At 43.7% G+C, this 21,722-nt stretch overlaps 1 long non-coding RNA gene and 1 pseudogene across 1 annotated transcript in view; both read right to left on the bottom strand.

Moving 5' to 3' along the window:
• The window catches only part of LOC139179621 (uncharacterized), an 82,676-nt gene that overhangs the window by 52,407 nt on the left and 8,547 nt on the right, over positions 1-21,722 (bottom strand). The window contains exons 2-3 of the long non-coding RNA XR_011563944.1: positions 16,556-16,623; positions 7,734-7,818 (exon numbers count right to left, since the gene is read on the bottom strand). This is a non-coding gene — a long non-coding RNA (uncharacterized lncRNA). The remainder of the gene's footprint in view (positions 1-7,733; positions 7,819-16,555; positions 16,624-21,722) is intronic.
• LOC109578348 (ly-6/neurotoxin-like protein 1 pseudogene) lies at positions 8,156-8,497 on the bottom strand (annotated as a pseudogene).

A 21,722-nucleotide genomic window follows, 5' to 3' on the forward strand; every position in this document is an offset into this window, starting at 1 on the left:
TCTAACATAAGAATATTCAATTGTTCTTGCACCACTTGTTGCAAAATTATTCTTTCCTCACTGAATTACTTTGGTCCTTTGTTGAAAATCATTTGACCATTTATGTGCAGGTTTAAACTCCAGTACTTTGCCACCTGATGCGAAGAACTGACTCATTTGAAGAGACCCTGCTTCTGGGAAAGATTGAGGGCAGGAGGAGGAGGGGATGACAGAGGATGAGGTGTTTGGATGGCGTCATTGACTCAATGGTCATGGGTTTGGGTGGACTCTGGGAGTTGGTGATGGACAGGGAGGCCTGGCATGCTGCAGTTCATGGGCTCGTGAAGAGTCAGACATGACTGAGCAACTGAACTGAACTGAACTGATTTCTTCTTTTGAGGAATAATCATTCTCCCATTTGATAAGTGTTTGTGGGACAGTAATAGAGTGGGCACAGGAACCAAGCTGGGATCCTCTAATGCTTTCTATCAAGGATTTGAACCCTGAGAAGCAAGGGTTCAACTGAACGGTGTGCAGTTACATTCAGCTTTAATGATAGTTTCCTACCCAGACTCATTCCATAAGACTCTCAATAATAAGAATGAGCAATCCATGTAGTATTTAATTTAGCCCATGTGTACGTGCTAAGTCACTTCAGTCATATCTGACTCTTTGCGACCCTATGGATTGTACCCCACCAGGCTCCTCTGTCCACGGGGATTCTCCAGGTGGGAATACTGGACTGGGTTGCTATGCTCTCCTCCAGGGGATCTTCCTGATCCGGGGATTGAACCTGTGTCTTTTACATCTCTTGCACTGGCAGGAGGGTTCTTTTTCACTACCACCATCTGGGAAGCCCTACTAAGTGCCCAGCATTATCCTAAACACTAATTCTATAAACTCATAAATGCTTACACCAAAGCTGTAAGACACAGACTACTATTGTCCTCATGTTATAGTTGGGAAAACCAAAGCAGGCAGAGTCTAAGTAACTTTGTTGTGGTTGTTTAGTCACTAAGTCACCTCTAACTCCTTGTGACTCCATGAACTGCAGCACGCCAGGCTTCCCTGTCCTTCATTATCTCCCTGAGTTTGCTCAAACTCATGTCCATTGAGTCAGTGATTCCATCCAACCATCTCATTCTCTGTTGCCCCCTTCTCCTCTTGCCCTCAATCTTTCCCAGCATCAGAGTCTTGTCCAACAAATCAGCTCTTCATATCAGGTGAAGGATTGGAGATTCAACTTCAGCATAGTCCTTCCAATGAATATTCAGGGTTGATTTCCTTTAGGATTAACAGGTTGGATCTCCTTGCTGTCCAAAAGGTACTCTCAAAAGTCTTCTCCAGCACCACAATTTGAAAGCATCAATTCCTCAGTGCTCAGCCTTCCTTATGGTTCCAACTCGCACATCCATACATGACTACTGGTAAAACCATAGCTTGGACTATATGGACCTTTGTTGGCAAAGTAATGTCTCTGCTTTTTAATATGCTGTCTAGGTTTGTCATAGCTTTTTTCCCAAGGAGCAAGAATCTTTTAATTTCATGGCCGCAGTCACCGTCTGCAGCGATTTTGGAGCCCAAGAAAATAAAATCTATCACTGTTTCCACTTTTCCCCCAATCTATTTGCCATGAAGTGATGGGACCAGATATCATGATCTTTGTTTTTAGAATGTTGAGTTTTAAGCCAGCTTTTTCACTCTCTCTTTCATCTTTATCAAGAGGCTGTTTAGTTCTTCTTCACTTTCTGCCATTAGGGTGGTATCATCTGCACATCTGAGGTTGATATTTCTCCTGGCATTCTTGATTCCAGCTTGTGCTTCATCCAACCCAGCACTTGGCATGATGTCCTCTGCATATAAGTTAAACAACAGGGTGACAGCTCTTGATGTACTCCTTTCCCAATTTTGAACCAGTCTGTTGTTCCATGTTCAGTTCTAACTGTTGCTTCTTGTCCTGCATATAGGTCTTAGGAGACAGGTAAGGTGGTCTGGTATTCACATCTCTTTAAGAATTTTCCACAGTTTGTTGTGATCCACACTGTGAAAGGCTTTGGCATAGTTGGTGAAGCAGAAGTAGATTTTTTTTTTTGTAATTCTTTTTATTTTTCTGTGGTCCAGCAGATACTGGCAATTTGATCTCTGGTTCCTCTGCCTTTTCTAAATCCAGCTTGTACATCTAGAAATGATTGGTTCTAAGTAAATTGCCCAACCTCAAAACCAGTATGTAGCAAGGCTATGATTTGAACCAGGAAATCTGATTCCAGAGACCATGCCTTTAAACATCAGGCTATCCTATCTTGGTTGAGCTTTCTCTTTCCTAACCTGTGGAGGTGTTTTTGTTCCTGCCTACTCCAAGGCCTGGGTATACTCTGGAGGCGACCTTAGAGGGTCCAATCCCCATTTCCTCCCAGTAAATCACCTGTGTCTGAATTACCTACAGTCAGTTTTTGTTTCCTCAACCAAAGCCCCTTAATAAGTCCAATTCACAAAGTCACAGCAGGGATTTAAGAAAGATGATGCAGGTCACCCACTAAGTGCAGTACTAGGACATAGCACATCAGTAGATCTCAGAGATGATGATGATGAAGATAGTGATGATGGTGGGGAAAATGATGCTAATATAAAAATATATGTCTTATCAAGCCCTAAACCTAGGGATCCAAATCCAGGAATGAAAAGCAAGAGAAAGGATATCTTACTTGCACATGGCCTTATGGCAGGGTCCATTTGGTGGCTGTATTCATTATCTATTGGTGTACAACAAATCATCCCAAAGTGTATCAGCTTAACACAACACTGACCCCACAGCATCTGTGGATCAGGAATAAGTCTCTCATGAGCCTGCAAACAGGCTACTGGCTTGGGCTTTATTATTATCTGAAGGCTAGACTGGTAGGGAATGTGTATCTGCTACCAACCTCACTTATGTGGTTGCTGGCAAGCCTCAGTTCCTTGGCATGTGGGCTTTGACATAGAATTTCATGTGACATGGCAGCTGGCTTTCCCCAGGGCAAGTGATCCAAGAGAGAGCAAGATGGAGTGCCCAAGATGGAAGCCTCAGTACTTTTATAACTTAAAAAATTTTTTTAAATTAATTTACTTTGTAATTGATGGATAATTGCTTTATAGAATTGTGCTGGTTTCTGCCAAACATCAACAGGAATCAGCCATAGGTATACAGAAATCCCCTCCCTCTTGAGTCTCCCTCCCATCTCCCTCCCCATCCCACCCCTCTAGGTTGTTCAGATTAGATCAGATCAGTCGCTCAGATGTGTCCGACTCTTTGCGACCCCATGAATCGCAGCACGCCAGGCCTCCCTGTCCATCACCAACTCCCGGAGTTCACTCAGACTCACATCCATCGAGTCAGTGATGCCATCCAGCCATCTCATCCTCTGTCGTCCCCTTCTCCTCTTGCCCCCAATCCCTCCCAGCATCAGAGTCTTTTCCAATGAGTCAACTCTTCACATGAGGTGGTCAAAGTACTGGAGTTTCAGCTTTAGCATCATTCCTTCCAAAGAAATCCCAGGGTTGATCTCCTTCAGGATGGACTGGTTGGATCTCCTTGCAGTCCAAGGGACTCTCAAGAGTCTTCTCCAACACCACAGTTCAAAAGCATCAATTCTTCAGCCCTCAGCCTTCTTCACAGTCCAACTCTCACATCCATACATGACCACAGGAAAAACCATAGCCCTGACTAGACTAACCTCTGTTGGCAGAGTAATGTCTCTGCTTTTGAATATGCTATCTAGGTTGGACATAACTTTCCTTCCAAGGAGTAAGCGTCTTTTAATTTCATGGCTGCAGTCACCATCTGTAGTGATTTTGGAGCCCAGAAAAATAAAGTCTGACACTGTTTCCACAGAGCCCCAGTTTGAGTTCTCAGAGTCATACAGCAAATTCCCATTGGCTATCTATTTTTCATATGGTAATATAAGTTTCCTTGTTATTCTCTCCATACATCCCCCCCTCTCCTTCTCCCCCTACACCCTGTCCATAAGTCTGTTCTCTGTGTCTACGTCTCCACTAAGAGTTAGTCACTCAGTTGTGCCCGACTCTGCCCATGGATTGCAGCCCACCAGGCTCCCCTGTCCATGAGATTTTTCGGGCAAGGATACTGGAGTGGGTCTCCATTTCCTTCTCCAGGGGATCTTCCCAACCCAGAGATCGAACCCGGGTCTTCCGCACTGCAGGCAGATTCTTTACCAACTGAGCTACAAGGGAAGCAGTGTCTCCACTGCTGCCCTGCAAATAATTTCATCAGTATCATCTTTCTAGATTCCATATATATATACATTAGTATAAGGTATTTGTTTTTCTCTTTCTGACTTACTTCAGTCTATATAATATGCTCTATGTTCATCCACCTCATTAGAACTAACTTGAATGCATTCCTTTCTATGGCTGACTAATACTCCATTGTATACATGTAACACAGCTTCTTTATTCATTAATCTGTCGATGGACATCTAGGTTGCTTCTGTGTTCTCTCTATTGTAAATAGTGCCGCAGTGAAGATTGGGGTACATGTGTCTTTTTCAATTTTGGTTTTCTCGGGGTGTATGCCTAGTAGAGTCTTTTTATAACTGTATCTCAGATGTGACATGGCATCACTTCTGCATTTCTGTTTGTAAGAAGTCAATTAGTAAATCCAACCCACACTCAAAGGGAAGGGATAAAAAGAGGGCATGAATATTTGGAGGGGGAACACTGGGGATTCTCTTAGAGGCTGTATATACCACCATGACAGTCTTGTGGGAACCAAAGTTAGGTGAGGATGTACCACCCAAGGAAGCCAAAAGAAAGAGCTTGAGAATGAGTTTGAGTAAAATTCCTTAGAGAGATGTCTACTCTCTTTAATCCTGAAGAATTTCTTAGAAACTTCCCATCAGTAGTCTTATTTGAGATGGATCAAGATTGGCTTTATAGCTTTTCATGGGAAGGAGAATAAACTAACCTGGATTCAGGTGCTCTTTCATTTATTGCATCATTAGACATCTACTGAACATCTACCCTGTGTCAGGCACTATGCCAGAGATACCTAAGACCTCAAGGGGTTCAAAATTCTAATGATAGAGACATGAGATAAAACAATTGTAATAGAACTATGTACAAGGTAGGGCTTCCCTGGAAGCTCAGCTGGTAAAGAATCCGCCTGCAATGAAGGAGACCATGGTTCGATTCCTGGGTCAAGAAGATCCCCTGGAGAAGGAAAAGGCTACCCACTCCAGTATTCTTGCCTGGAGAAGCCCCATGGACAGAGGAGCCTGGCAGGCTACAGTTCATGGGGTCACAAAGAGCTGGACATGACTGAGCGACTAAGCACAGCACAGCACATGTACAAGGCATGGTAGTAGCACAGGAAGGGAGATATCCAACTCTGCCTGAGAAGTTCAGTGAAAGATTCAGAAGGAATACTGAGGCTAGGCCTTGCAGCATGCATAGGCATTTGCCAGCAAAGGGGACGTGTGAAGGCGTGAGAGGAGGAGGACACACGAGGCGGTAATAGTATATACAAGGGTCTGCCACGTTCAGGGAAGTGTGAAGTTTGTTGTGGTTGAATGGAGGGTAAGAGTGGATGGGTGACAGATGAATCTGGATATTTTCAAGGGCCGTATATACCATGTGGGCTTCCAGGTGGCGCTAGCGGTAAAGAACCCGCCTGCCGATGCAGGAGATGTAAGAGAGGCAGGTTTGATTCCTGGGTCAGGAAGATCCCCTGGAGGAGGGCATGGCAACCCATGGAGAATCCCATGGACAGAGGAGCCTGGGGGGCTATTGTCCACAGGATCGCAAAGAGCTGGACCTGACTGAAGCGACTTAACGCTCATGCATGTATCTTGCAGAGGATGTTTTACTCTATCCTGGGTGGGACAGAGACACTCTGAAGGAGATTACACCCTGAGGTAGTGTTGGATTAAGATTGAAAATGCAGCTGTGATTTCCACCACAAGGTGGGTTCTTCTTCAGTAGTGTGTCTTCCCACTAACACAGCAGACTAGGTGGCTTAAACAAGAGAAATTTACCTCTCACAGTTCAGGAGACTGGAGGTCCAAGATGGAGCTGTTGACAAGTCTGGTTTCTCCAGAGGCCTGTCTCCTTGGGTTGCAGATGGCTGTCTCACTATGTCCTCACATGACCTTTTTTCTGAGATGCCCACCACGGTGTCTCTCTTTCTTGTTCAAAGGACACCAGTCATATTGAATTAGGAACCCTCACTTATGACCCCATCTATCTTAGTTACTTCTTAAATGCCCTAGCTCCAAATATAGTCACAGTGGGGGTTAAGATTTCAACATATGAATTCAGAGAGGGGGATACACAATTCAGTCCATAACAAATAGCTATCATTTTATGAACCATGTATTATCTCCTGGGCCCTGTGCTAAGTAACTCCCATGCAATCTTCCATTTCATCCCCATGCCATTGCAACCTTGGATGAGTTACTTAACCTCTCTATGCCTCAGTTTCCTCATCTGCAAAATACTTGTCTTATTGTGTTGTTATGAGTATTAAATGAATTAATATATTTAAAGCATTCAGAACACTGTCTGGTGCAGACTGTTCGTTAAACATATGAATAAACTCTCTCTAAGATATAGATAGAATTAATTTCCTCATGTTACAGACAAGAAAATCAAGACCTTGAAGGAATAGAGGTTGGCTGGCAGAACCGCTTGAATTCAGTGCTGTCCTAATCACAATGCTATCATTTTGGATCTCTAAAATGGGCTTGGGGGGGGGGTCTCAGAGCTTGATAGATTCTGATGTGTTTATCAAGGGAAGGCAGCCTGGCTAATCTCACATTTGGAGACCAAGGCTTATCAAAAAGCAACTGCTGGCCAACAGTCCTGTCTACACCAGGACTGACACCCTGATCTGCCACCATCTGCTGCCTCAAATGATGAGTAGGGACTTTTTTTTCCCCCAGGTGACAAAGTGGGAATACAGCACTGATTTATATATGGATGCATTTGGAGAAGGCAGAAATTCTAGTGGTGCTGAAGCAGAGGGTGTCTGATATGGGGGTGACATGCCACACTAGTGGTCATTGGGATTTGTATGTCTTGCCTGCCCTTTGTGTTGCAGGCCACAGGGAGATATAGGAGATTTTTAAATAGGATATCCTCATCAGTACTAGGAGAAGGCAACGGCACCCCACTCCAGTACTCTCGCCTGGAAAATCCCATGGACAGAGGAGCCTGGTGGGCTGCACTCCATGGGGTCGCTAAGAGTCGGACACACGACTGAGCGACTTCACTTTCACTTTTCACTTTCATGCATTGGAGAAGGAAATGGCAACCCCCTCCAGTGTTCTTGCCTGGAGAATCCCAGGAATGGGGGAGCCTGGTGGGCTGCCGTCTATGGGGTCGCACAGAGTCGGACACGACTGAAGCGACTTATCAGCAGCAGCAGCATCAGTATTAAGCCACAAGAATGGATTTTGGCCAACCTAGGCTAAAAAATTCAATTAAAATTGAAACAGAAGTCAAACAATCATATCTTTGAAAGATTTGCCCCAAAGATCTAGGCAACAAGAAGTAACAGAAAACCCCTCAAAGAAACTTCACTATTTTTCTTTCTCTGCAAGAACCACCTCCAGCTGTAGTCCAGGGAGAAATAATCTGATTGGCTTAGCCTGGGTCACATGACCAACACTAGCCGGGCAGCAACCTCTCTATTGACAGTCTTGGCCAACAATCTTCAATGCACTGGGGTAAGTTCCCTGAGTAAAAGTGGGTGCTCTTACCTGAAGACAGGAAGTTGTTGAAAACACAAGGGGAGAAGTTGGAAGCAGACTTCTACTAACTGAGACAGCAGACCTGAGAACCAAACTGGAAAACAGTGCTTTTGTTAACCTTTCACCAGATAATCTGCAGTCCTGTGTACATTGGAGCTGTGCTTAAAATCTGCCTTATGCCTAATTTTATTTTATTTTTATCTATTTATTTTGTGGTCCCACATCAGCCTTTAGAAAAACAACAGGTCATGACCTGGAAGCAGATCCCAGGGTGGTTGGGGGAAGTCTAGGTTCCTTTTGCAGATAGTCCTGTGTGTAGCTGGGGAGGTCTGGGGAGGGGAGGGTTGGGTGGGGAGTGCAGTGGGAGAGGTTGGGGCCACGCTGCTCTGTGCTTTGCCCCCCAGTGAGTCTGTAGCCAGTGCAACAGGGCTTTAGAGCAGACCCCCAAGGGTGGCCAGGAGTATGAGGGCCAGGGCCAGGGTCCAGGGAGCCAAGAGGCCAGAGCCATTACAGAATAGCAGCAGGATGTGGTGCATACGAGCTTGGAGCGGCCATTGTATATGGTCTCAAAGCAGCTGGGCACATAAGACTTGCTCACCTTCATCCTGATTGGGGTGTAGTAAGTCTGTAGTTGTGCTGTAGGTGACCACGGCCAGGCAGCACATGGGCTTGAAGCAGTTCTCCGCACTGTAGGTGCATACGTGGCAGTCCAGAGCCTGGGCTACAAGTCAGCACACCAGAGCCACCAGGAACAGGGCGGGTAGAGGAGCCATGGCTGGAGGTGAGAGGGCAGAGTGGGAGCAGGGAAGTGGAGAGCAGCTGGTCCTCGATTCAACTCAATCCAGGGCTGGGGGAAGGCACAGGGGGCGTGGGACAACACCTCATCCTCCAGGAGTTCCTGGTTGCCTGAGGCTCTGAAGCCCCTTGTGTTACACAGTCAGCTCTGTACCCCAGCAGCTGGCTGTGCCCCTCATTCTTACAGCCCAGCTTTACAGGGATGTTCGCGAAGCTGTGGCCCAGGCCTAATTTTAGGTTGTGATTTTTCAGATAAATATGAGTATTTTTCAATAGTTAAAAAATTCTGATGGTAGGCAACTAGGCAACTCTATCTAGAAACAGAGGGTGTTTTATGAACAAACATACTTATGAATTTTTTCAAGTAGTCAATGCTTGAGTTCAAAACCTAAAATGATATACAAATGTATACATGTGAAAGTCTCTTTCCACTCCCAGGCATATAGATAAGCACTTACTAGTTTCTTATGTATGTACCCTTCTGGTGCTTAAAAAAAAAAAAAAAAATTCTGTTATAAATACAGATGGATATATATGGGAAAGACTTGTCCTGGGTTTCTCTCTGGAAGTTGTTGCCCGCCCCCCCCCCCCCCCCGCCGCCCCCCGAGGAGGCCTGAAGAAGCTGAAGTTCTATTTTAATAGCCCAGCTCCAGCTCTGTGAGTCTTCCCCTGACCTGAAGTCTTTCGTGGGGACCTGGGCCCTCAGAGTTCTCAATGTTCCGCTTCATTTTCCTGGGCAGGTCCAAAGTTTCCAGGCCTGGGAATGAACGCCCTGTTTCAGTGGAATACTCCAGTTTACTGAGACTGGGAAATTCTGGGGTCAGCTGAGTTTTCACATGCATCCCATTCATCCAGGTTCTCTTGGGCAGAGGTCAACCCTGTTGGCCTTTTGTTTTTGTAAATAAAGTTTTATTGGAACACAGCCACACTCATTTGTTACATATTGCCTGTGGCTGCTTTTGCTTTACAACAGCAGAGCTGAATAACAGAGAAAGGATGGCTTTCAGAGCTACACATATTTTCTACCTGGCTGTTCACGGAAGACTTTCGCCAACCCTGCTGTAGGAGGTGAAAAGCTCATGAGCACATTGCTCTGCAGTGCTTTCCAGTGGTTAGGGAACCTCATGGGGGCCCCTAGTGAGAGACCATCATTTCAGAGAAGCAATGGCTCAGTCAAGAACTGTGGGAATTATCCTTGTTCCTCCTTCCCCTCAGCCTATCCCTGTCCCACATTCAATTCAGCATCAGGCCTGTAGATTTTTCCTCCCAAGTCTCCTTCATTCTGTCCATTCTCTCCATCTCCATCTTCATCATTGCTTTGTCTCTTGCCTAGATCACCTTTCTAAGCCTTCCTCTTCTTCTTGTTTTTGCTTCATCTGTTCTTCACAGAGCAGCCAAAGTGATCTTTGTAAAGTAAAGATCAGGTCAGGTCACCCTCCTGCTTAAAATCCTTCAATGGCTTATTATTGTTCTTAGGAAAATGACCCCAAAGGCGTTATGCAGACACCATTTCTCTGCCAAAGTGCTCCCCAGCCTCCCTTCTTTTCCTAAACACTCCCCATTCTTCTGGTGTTACCTTGACCATCACTTCCTTGGAGAATCTCTCTTGACCTCTCTCACAAGGTAGGGCCTCTCAGGCTCTTGCAGCCCTGTCCTCATCCCCACATGGGACCTTGTCTCATCACAGCTGCCATTTTACATTTATTTATGTAGGTTTTTTTTGGTGGGGGGGGCCTTTTCCACGAGAGGAGGAACCCATATCTGACTCTGCTGACCACTGTGTTCCCAATGCCTTGCACAGTGCCTGGCACATAGTAGACCCTCCATAAATATTTATCAAATAGATAAAGGATGAATCACGTCATCCCAGCCACCTCTGGGTGATGGGAGAGATTCTGAGGTTTTAGGTGCCAGAGTCTCAACTTCATCCCTTGAGAGTCATGTTTATCAGAGTGAGTTGGCAGAGCCAACTTAGGCTGATGCTGGCTGAATGCCATTTGGAGACAGCAGCTGCTGAATTCCTTCCAGTTAGTGTCTCCAGCCCCAGACAGGGTGTACCAGCCTCCAGACTGTGTCCCAGAGATCAGTCATACCAAGAGGGCTGCTTGTCACATTTGCTCCCAGCTCCTCTGTGCCTGGTCTCCCCAGAACCCAACCAGTGAAGATGCTTAATGAGGAAAGAGAGACAGGTGTGTTGGTGCCAGGCCCTGCCACTCCCTTCGCTATCTGTTAAGTATTCCATGGGATCCAGACACAGAATTTTATTTGTTTTTCTGGACCTACACTGCCCCCTGACATAGCCAGTGATTGCTTTTTTAAAACCACGAAGGGGAGCTAGGTCCTTTCATCTCCTGATAAGGTGCCAGGTGACAGAGAGATCAGCATCCCAACACATAAATCTGCAACTAATCCTTGGGAATCAATATTTTTCATTAAGAACCTGTGAGAGTTGGGCCATTATGGGGAAAATCTGTTTAGGTTGACACCTTGATGAAGTTATTCAGTTCAGGGGCTTAAGTCATTGAAAGGTAATAAAGAGCACAGAGCAATCTCGGGGCTGGTTAGGGGAGAAAACGATGGGAGTATTGAGCTTCAGTTCAGTGAAAAATGACCTGCTGATTTATTGGGGAATGATGGGGTGCTGGCCTCCTGAGCAGGCTGGGCCAGACACAATCAACATGGCAGCACCTCACTCTCATTGCTTCTCACCATCTGCAGTCACTGCTATTTATAATCTATCTGGCAGTTTTAAAAAAAAGTAGTGGGGAAATATTTAGGGCTCTTGGGATATTTCCATTTCCTACCTTCATACCACTCTTTCCCATTTTGGACTTTCTCCTATAGGTCATGGGAGATAGGGGCATTGAAGTATTATAAACAATCGCTAGCCTGCTTGACCCACCATCCAGCTCGTCTGTCTTTGGGTTTTCCATCCCTGGTTTTATGTGCTGGAAGGTCTCCTCATTTGGGCAACTCCTTTGGACCTTGAAGTTGATCTCCCATGGTTATGCAAACCCTTCCCTTGGTACCACAGTCTCCCCTTTCTGTTCCACTCTCAACTCTGGACACCATCTCGGTTTCTGTTCAGGGGCAGCTCCATGGCCTAGGGCCCATCAGGAACCTCACACCAACTGGACCATCTCTGTTGTGCGGTCCCCAGGTGGAGAGGATGGAGACAAGACACAAAGGTTGGGAGACACAGATGTAGAGAAGTTTTCTGGTGAAGTGGTAGAAGCTTTAAGCTCTTCTTACTGCTGGCCACAATTTTCTAGAAGGAAGACATGAGGTTTTAGAAACTGGCCAGGGACTCTTAAAAGGATAGCCAGACACAGTGAGAGCCCTGCAGAGCATGCAGTCTCACCAGACCACACCATGGTGTGATTTCCTCCACCTGTGCTCAGCCTGCCTTGCGGAGGGAAGGAGAAGGCATGGTTGTGGGGAGACTTGTTTATATCCAGCCCTGTGTTATTCTGCCACATGTTACAGTTATCTACTTGTCTATTTAATCTACCTGATTAGTCTGTTGAGGACATTAGAATCCACATCTTATTGATTCTTGTATCCCCGGAGCCAGACACAAAGCCTGGTACCTGGGCAGGTGTTTAATGGACCTGGGTGTTTGATGACTATTTTCCTTCCAGCTCTAAAACTCGAATGGTTTTTTATTTGTCCAGTGGATCTCAGTCTTCTAAATTCTGGGTACTCAATTCATCCTCCATATCCCCTCCCCCGAGACTCACTTAAAGGATCTAGTCTTTTACAGCCATTTATTTATTAATAGCCATTAATTTATTTAGCCATTTAAAAATCAGGCATTCAATAAGACAATAAATCACACCATGAAAGAGTAGGCACACGAAACACACATATACCCAGCATTTACCTCCACACTCAACCAGTCTGTTGGTTTTGGTTAGCCTTATTCTAGTGCTATTGTAGCTAAATGTCCCAGTTTCACTAGGGATTTGTGACCCACAGGAAATCACTTGTGGGTTCCCTTCCCTCTTCCTCCAGGTGGCAGCATGGAGTAATAGTTAAACCCCTAGATTTTGGAATCAGTTTTCCTGGGCTCAGATCTTAGCATTGCGGCTTACTAGGGGGGTGACCTTGGGTGAGTTATTTAAACTCAGTTTCCCCGCTATAAAAAAGAGGAGTGGGTGGGATAATAAGTAAACCATCTCAAAGAATTGTTACAAGGCCTTTTACAAAGAACTTAGAATATAATGGGCATTTCATAAAGTCTAGGTGATGGAAAAATCACGCAGATATCTGTGCTCTGGGACCTCCATATTCAGGGACCTCCTCATAGACGTCAAGAAGCCCCCAGTCATCCAGACCCTCCGCCGGGAGAAACTGAGTATTGCTTTAGCGTTGCTCCCGGTGATGGAAATCACGGGGAAAACGAACGCTTGCTTACTGCTCTCTGGTTCTGTGTGTATTGATCAGCGTCGCGGGGGTGGGAATGGGGTACTGTTCTAGAAACACTCACTTTGATTCCTCAAATAAATTCCCCCCAGGGTCCTGCTAGGAAACTAATTGGGAGTTGATACTGATGAATAAATGTGCTGCCGCCGCCTGAGGAATTGACCACGCCGGCAGATGGCTGGAGCATGAGAAACACTCTGTCGCGGCCTTCCAAGGGGCCCATCAATAATAGATGGGCTCCGGCCCTCCGAGAGGGAGGCATTGCTGCTGCAGGTATGAATTATGGATGCCGTTTAGGGTAATGCGGATCCATCTCAAAGGTTCCGCTCAGTTTATGTGCTAGTAAAAGCCGGCAATTTGCTTGTGTTCCAGCTATAATTTGCGCTACATTAAGGGACCCTCCTTTCCATAATGGATGTACGGTTGGACGCAGGCGCAGTCAAGCCTCGAGGGCAGCGCCCCGCCTGGCGGGATGCAGCGCGCGGCCAGGTGTGGTCCTGCGCAGCTCATCGCCGCGCTGGAGACCCTTGGGTGTGCAGGCAGATGGAGGCCTTTAGCTTCTCCGAGATCCTGGGAAGAAGTCTCACGCCCTTCTGTGAGTCACCGGTCAAATGCAGTGGATGTTTGTCCGGAGACAAGCAGGGGAAAGAAAGGCCTATGGGTTGCTGGTCTAGACAGAAAGACACCCAGGTTTTGCGAGAGAAGCAGTTGGTGAGATGATGATGGAACCAGACTGCCCAGGCTGAATTCTGGCTTTGCGGTTTCCAAGTTGTGTGCAAATTGGCCTTTTTTTGTGTGCCTCTTCGCCCCAAATAACAGTAACCGTGCTGACTACAGAGAGGCTGAAGCCAGCGCAAGCGCATGAAGGCCAGCTGTTGAATTATCAGGACTGTTGTTATCTGGTTGTTAAAAAAGCCACTATTAAAAATTAAATTCTATAAACTTGGAGTTAAATTATATTAAAACCAAAGCAATAAGACCTCAAAACTCATCAATTCCTAATCATTTGACTTCATTTTACTATTATATATGCCCTTGAGGCGATTTCTGTGTGTTGCATCTGGTTGGGGGCAGCGATCAGACATGCTAGTGGGCATCTCTTCCCAACTCTGAGGTCCAGGGCTCCGTACTGGCATTGTGAAACTGGTGGTGGAGGGAATGTTTATATCAGACACATAGGCAAATGTTTCCCCTGGGAACTGGTTGTTAAAATTTTCAGAGCACACCACTAGTATTGACCTAATAAAATTGCTTAGAGGATTAGCTAGTTAATATGTTTATAACTGCTTTGAACAAGGACTGGCACATCGTAAGCACCACATAAAAACTGGCTATTATTTTTTCATAGGTTTTTCACAAAATTTGCTAGCACAGATCAAAGGGTGTATGAGTGGAGCCCTCTGAGGAACCACAAGCCTTTCTTCTTTTCCAGATCCCATGACACAACAGCCTAGAGCAGACTTACTAACTCTCCCCTTGGGGCAAGGATAAACACAAATTTTGGAGAAAAGGGAAGTTTAGGTTTGCACATTTTCCTTAGCTTTTCAAGTACTTTCCTTTACAGTGGGCAGAGATTCTAGCAAGCTGACCTTGATGAAGGGTGGGCTTCTGGCTCTGTTACCTACTAATTTGAGGATATTATTTCACCTCTTCAACTCTTTGCTTGCTCAGCTGTCAAAAGAGGGTAATAACAGTGCTTCGTGGATTTAATTCTAAAGATTCTGCGAGAGCCAGTACAACCTCTGGAATCTGATTGCCTGGGTTCATATCTTACCTCTAGCACTTGCTGGCTCCAATCTTTTAGGGGAAAAAAATCTTTATTTCTGTTAGCTTTAGTTTTCTCGTCTGCAAAAGTAGGATAACGACACTTCTCTTGGTTGTTGTGAGAAGAAGTGGACTAGTATGTTTAAGCATGTTTACCTGGATATTATAAGTGCTTGGGTTTCCCAGGTGGTGCTAATGGTAAAGAATCCATTTGCCAGCACAGGAGACTTGAGTTTGATCCCTGGGTTGGGAAGATCCCCTGGAGGAGAGCATGGCAACCCACTTCAGTATTCTTGCCTGGAAAATTCTATGGACAGAGGAGCCTGGTAGGCTACAGTCCATAGGGTTGCAAAAGGTCGGATTCTACTGAGCAGCAAGCACACACGCGTGATAACTGCTTAATAAATATTAACAGTGACCATAGTTCCTACCTGGAAATTATGTCTCTCACCGCCCCTCGGGTGTGGAGGGGTGGTTAGGCAGATCTGAATGTTGCTGGGGAAGACTCCCCTTCCCTCTCGCTTGTGTGTTACCTTCCTCTGAAAACTGTATCTGACCTTAGCTGATGACCCTCCTGCTCTGATTCCACCCTGAGGAGGAGCCCTCTTGGATAGAGTGCAGCAAAGTGGTGCGCCCCTACTCAAACCTCTGAAGAAAAACCTCCCTGGAGCTAGTGTGAGGATTAAATGAGATAATGTAGCTGCAGTGGTGCAATTCATTAGGAATTTAATATGGCAAAATAGCCTGTCCAAGAATGAACTGCGTCTTGTTTCTTAGCTGGGGGCTCATCAGAAAAGGATGGGATGTTCTTTTTCTTCTCTTGCCCTGGAGGATAAGTGGGTCTTTGTGTCCTTTAAGTTTATACAGGCAGATCTCATTTTATTGTGCTTTGCCTTATTGCCCTTTGCAGATAGTGCTTTTTTTCATTTTTTAACAAATTCAAGATTTGTGACAACTCTGTGTTAAGCACATCTATCGACGCCATTTTCCCAACAGCATTTGCTCACTTCATGTCTCTGTGTCACATTTAGATGATTCTCCCAACATTTCAAACTTTTTCATTGATATTATGTTTGTCATGGTGATCTGTGATCAGTGACCATGATTCACTGAAGGCTCAGATAATGGTTAGCATTTTTAGCAATAAAACATTTTTTAGCTCATTCAGAAGCCTAGTGTGCTGCAATCCATGAGTCTGCAAAGAGCTGGATGTGACTTAGTGACTGAACAACAAAACTGATAAAATAGCTTTATTTAATTTTAAAATGGCTTTCCATGTGAAAATTTCCCAAAGCTGGGAGTAACAGTCTAGAGCCAGTAAAGCATTTTTAAATTAGGTATATACATTGTTTTCTTTAGACATAATGCTATTGCACACTTAATAGACTTCAGTATGGTGTAAATATAACTTTTTGTATGTACTGGGAAACCAAAAATATTGTGTAACTAACTTTATTGAGATATCTGTTTTATTGCAGAGGTCTGGACTGAACCCCTAATACCTCCGAAGTATATCTGTACTTGAGATCCTAGGCTGTTGGATCCAATTATCTGGGAAGGGTCTTCAGAGGGATTTGCTTAAAAGCAGTGTCTGGAGGTTGTCTCTAAAGAGATGCCACCCTGGTAGGGCCATAATATTACTTTCACCTTTCAACTTGAGAGCAATTCATATTGTGATATCTGTCAAGATGTTATGAGGTTCATAAGAGAGGCTCAGTAAAATTTCCCTTCATTTACCTGTGTATACTTTATTACATTTAATCTGAACCCCACATCAGTTCAGAGGTTGAGACCTAGGGCTCTTGAGCCAGGTAGACCCAAGTTCAAATCCTTGATCTACCACTTACCTGGCAGTATGAATCTTGGGTTCATGCACCTCAGTTACATCATCTGTAGAATGAGCATTAGAACAGCGCTGTTTGTAAAAAGGAAAGAACTCTTAGTCCGCTGCTTCAGATATAATAAATACTAAGTAAGCAATGGCTGTTGTTATTGTGTGCTTTATGAGTCAAGTAGGGCAAAATAAATTTCACTAAAGAAAGCAAGAAACAGGGGTTCAGAAAGGCCAAATGTCATCTTTGAGGTCAGGAAGGACTCAGAAACCAAACGCTCAGCTCTGTGGAATCTAAGCCAGGAGGGAACACTTTGTTCCCCCTACAATTTAAAGCCAGGGTTCCACCTGCCTGAGTGTTCCATGTTCCTCAAAGCTTTCCAAAGCTATAAATATTTCTGAGAAATTTGCTAGATCACAGTTTTTGTCTAAGCAGACCACTTTGATTGGCCTTTGCTCCTTTCTTGATTGTTCTGTTCCATGAATCCATTGTTTCAATTTGTTGTGTGGTTTCTGCTGGACTCTTACAGAACCACTTTAAGCTTAAAGAGGAGAGGAGGGTGGGATGTCAGTCTCCAGCATAACACAGACAGTGGAAGGACCAGTCTAATTTGGCTAGAGTTGCCACTGAATCTGCTGGGCTGTTGTTTTTAAAATTTAAGTGGTATGGGTACTCATTTAGTTATTTTTGGAGCCAGTTTTCTGATTATCAAAGCATTATGTGGCAATTATGAGGAAGTTGGAAGTCAAAGGTCCCATAATTTTTTTGAAGGTAAAACAGTCTAGTAAAAACCCAATTCCCCAAATCTCATTGGATTGTGAAAACAATTAACACCTTGTAGAATTTATAGCTTTTCCAATTAATTAATCAATAAATCAATTACCAGAAAATCTTTATTGAGTACTTGTTTTTGTGTGCTAGGGCCAGTCCTGCGATTGTGGTGAAAAAAGGAAATAAAAGCTCTGAACTAATAAAGTTTATACAGTCCTGGAGGGGAGACTAATCTAATGACAATGTGATTAGTGATCAAGGGTTTGGTCCTTAAGGTGGCAGGAGTTGGGACAGGCAATGTAGTATGAACAGGGAGACAGATGAGCCCCCAACAGGGTAAGAAAGGTTTGTTGAAAAAATTTGGTGGGGAAATGTCCTGTTTTTTAGGCTACAAGTGAAGTAAAGATGACTCCATTCATTCATCCACCCACTCATTTATCTATCCATCTATACATCCAGTTAAAATTTTTTTTATACTTAATCTTTTGAGGTATAATTGACATAGAACAAACTGCACATACTTAAAGTGTGTAATTTGGAGATGGAAATTGCAACCCACTCCAGTGTTCTTGCCTGGAGAATCCCAGGGATGGGGGAGCCTGGTGGGCTGCTGTCTATGGGGTCACACAGAGTCGGACACGACTGAAGTGACGCAGCAGCAGCAGACCTGGAATTATACCAGTGAAATCCTCACAATTGAGATAATCGTCGTGTTCATCATCCTCAAAAGTTTCCTGTGCTTCCTTGTAGGTCTTCGCGTGCACCTCCCAGACAACCCACTGATTCTCCTTCTGTCAGTGCACATTAGTCTACACTTCCTACAGTTTTATAAAAATGGAGTAATGTAGTATGCACTTTTGTGGGGCCTGGTTTCTTTCACTCAGCATCATTGAGATTTATCATCTTGTAGCATGTATCAATATTTTATTCTTTCTTACTGTTGAGTAGTATTCCATTGCATGGACATATCACAGTTGGTTTAATTCACCTGTTGATGAATATTTGGGTTGCTTATAGTTTTTGACTATTAAAAATAAAGCTGCTATGAATATTCATGTACATATTTTTGTATGAATATATACTTTTATTTGTTTCTGGGTAAATTCCTAGGAGTAGAATGGTAGGTTCATATGGTAGGTACATTTTAAACTTTTAAAGAAACTGACAAGCTATTTTCTAAAGTAACTGTGCAATTTTACATTCTCAGCAGCAGTATATTTTCACCACATCCTCACCAACGCTTGGTGTGGTCAATCTGAAGTTCTAACCATTCTAATAGGTATCATAGTGATAGGTGATTTTAACTTACATTTCTGTAAAGGCTAATTAATGACTGAATTTTTTTCTGTGCTTATTTACCAATTGTATGTCTCTGGTGAAGTTCTGTTCTATCAAATATTTTGACCACTTTTATTGGCTTGTTTTCTTATGACTGAGTTTTGTCAGTTCTGAATACAACCAGGATATAGGTCCCTTATCAACTATTTGATCTATCAATTATATGATTCTCTCAGTCTACAGCTTGTTTTTTATTCTCTTAAAAAAGTCTTTTTGAAAAGCAAAAATTTTTAGTTTGATAAAGTCCAGCTTATCAGTTCATTCTTTTTTGGATCATGCTTTTGATGAGAAATCTAAAAAATCTTTGTCTAGATCAAGGGTCATCAACCTTCTTGGCTGAAGGACCGGTTTCATGGAAGACAATGTTTCCATGGACCTGGGGGTTGAAATGGTCGCAGGATGATTCAAGCCCATTTCAGTTATTATGTGCTTTATTTCCATTAATATTACATCAGCCCCACCTAAGATCATCAGGCATTAGATCCCAGAGGTTGGGAACCCCTGACTCAGATCATGCTTACAAAGGTTTTCTCCTATGTTCTAAATGTTTTACAGTTTAAAGTTTTATATTTAGATCTATGATATATTTTGAGTTAATATTTATATATGAGGTGAGGTATGGATGGAGGTTCATTTTGTTTTTTGCAGATGGCTATCTCATTGTTCTAGTACCATTTATTGAAGGGATTATCCTTTCTCTACTGAATTGACTTTGGGATTTTCTTAAAAAACCAGTTATTTGTACATTGTGTATCTATTTGTGGACTCTATTCTGTTTCATTGATCTATTTCTCTATCTTTATGCCAGTTCACACTGTCCTGTTTACTATCGCCACTGGATTGCAAAAGTAGGAAGTCAAGAAACACCTGGAGTAACAGGCAAATTTGGCCTTGGAATACGGAATGAAGCAGGGCAAAGACTAATGCAGTTTTGCCAAGAAAATGCACTGGTCATAGCAAACACCCTCTTCCAACAACACAAGAGAAGACTCTATACATGGACATCACCAGATGGTCAACACTGAAATCAGATTGATTATATTGTTTGCAGCCAAAGATGGAGAAGCTCTATACAGTCAGCAAAAACAAGACTGGGAGCTGACTGTGGCTCAGACCATGAACTCCTTATTGCCAAATTCAGACTTAAATTGAAGAAAGTAGGGAAAACCACTAGACCATTCAGGTATGACCTAAATCAAATCCCTTATGATTATACAGTGGAAGTGAGAAATAGATTTAAGGGACTAGATCTGATAGATAGAGTGCCTGATGAACTATGGAATGAGGTTCGTGACATTGTACAGGAGATAGGGATCAAGACCATCCCCATGGAAAAGAAATGCAAAAAAGCAATATGGCTATCTGGGGAGGTCTTACAAATAGCTGTGAAAAGAAGAGAAGTGAAAAGCAAAGGAGAAAAGGAAAGATATAAGCATCTGAATGCAGAGTTCCAAAGAACAGCAAGAAGAGATAAGAAAGCCTTCTTCAGCGATCAATGCAAAAAATAGAGGAAAACAACAGAATGGGAAAGACTAGAGATCTCTTCAAGAAAATCAGAGATACCAAAGGAACATTTCTTGCAAAGATGAGCTCGATAAAGGACAGAAATGGTATAGACCTAACAGAAGCAGAAGATATTAAGAAGAGATGGCAAGAATACACAGAAGAACTGTACAAAAAAGATCTTCACGACCCATATAATCACGAAGGTGTGATCACTCATGCTCACCTAGAGCTGGACAGCCTAGAATGTGAAGTCAGGTGGGCCTTAGGAAGGATCACTATGAACAAAGCTAGTGGAGGTGATGGAATTCCAGTTGAGCTATTTCAAATCCTAAAAGATGATGCTGTGAAAGTGCTACACTCAATATGCCAGCAAATTTGGAAAACTCAGCAGTGGCCACAGGAGTGGAAAAGGTCAGTTTTCATTCCAATCCCAAAGAAAGGCAATGCCAAAGAATGCTCAAAGTACCGCACAATTGCACTCATCTCACACGCTAGTAAAGTAATGCTCAAAATTCTCCAAGCCAGGCTTCAGCAATATGTGAACCATGAATTCCTGATGTTCAAGCTGGTTTTAGAAAAGGCAGAGTAACCAGAGATCAAATTGCCAACATCTGCTGGATCATGGAAAAAGCAAGAGAATTCCAGAAAAACATCTATTTCTGCTTTATTGACTATGCCAAAGCCTTTGACTGTGTGGATCACAATAAACTGTGGAAAATTCTTAAAGAGATGGGAATACCAGACCACCTGATCTGCCTCTTGAGAAATTTGTATGCAGGTCAGGAAGCAACAGTTAGAACTGGACATGGAACAACAGACTGGTTCCAAATAGGAAAAGGAGTTCGTCAAGGCTGTATATTGTCACCCTGTTTATTTAACTTATATGCAGAGTACATCATGAGAAACGCTGGACTGGAAGAAGCACAAGCTGGAATCAAGATTGCCGGGAGAAATATCAATAACCTCAGATATGCAGATGACACCACCCTTATGGCAGAAAGTGAAGAGGAATTACAAAGCCTCTTGATGAAAGTGAAAGTGGAGAGTAAAAAAGTTGGCTTAAAGCTCAACATTCAGAAAACGAAGATCATGGCATCCGGTCCCATCACTTCATGGGAAGTAGATGGGGAAACAGTGGAAACAGTGTTAGACTTTATTTTTCTGGGCTCCAAAATCACTACAGATGGTGACTGCAGCCATGAAATTAAAAGACGCTTACTCCTTGGAAGGAAGGTTATGACCAACCTAGATAGCATATTCAAAAGCAGAGACATTACTTTGCCAACAAAGGTTCGTCTAGTCAAGGCTATGGTTTTTCCAGTGGTCATGTATGGATGTGAGAGTTGGACTGTGAAGAAGGCTGAGTGCCAAAGAATTGATGCTTTTGAACTGTGGTGTTGGAGAAGACTCTTGAGAATCCCTTGGACTGCAAGGAGATCCAACCAGTCCATTCTGAAGGAGATCCAACCAGTCCATTCTGAAGGAGATCAACCCTGGGATTTCTTTGGAAGGAATGATGCTAAAGCTGAAACTCCAGTACTTTGGCCACCTGATGCAAAGAGTTGAC

Source organism: Bos indicus, chromosome 25 (assembly GCF_029378745.1).
Source record: "Bos indicus isolate NIAB-ARS_2022 breed Sahiwal x Tharparkar chromosome 25, NIAB-ARS_B.indTharparkar_mat_pri_1.0, whole genome shotgun sequence".
Classification (NCBI taxonomy): domain Eukaryota; kingdom Metazoa; phylum Chordata; class Mammalia; order Artiodactyla; family Bovidae; genus Bos; species Bos indicus.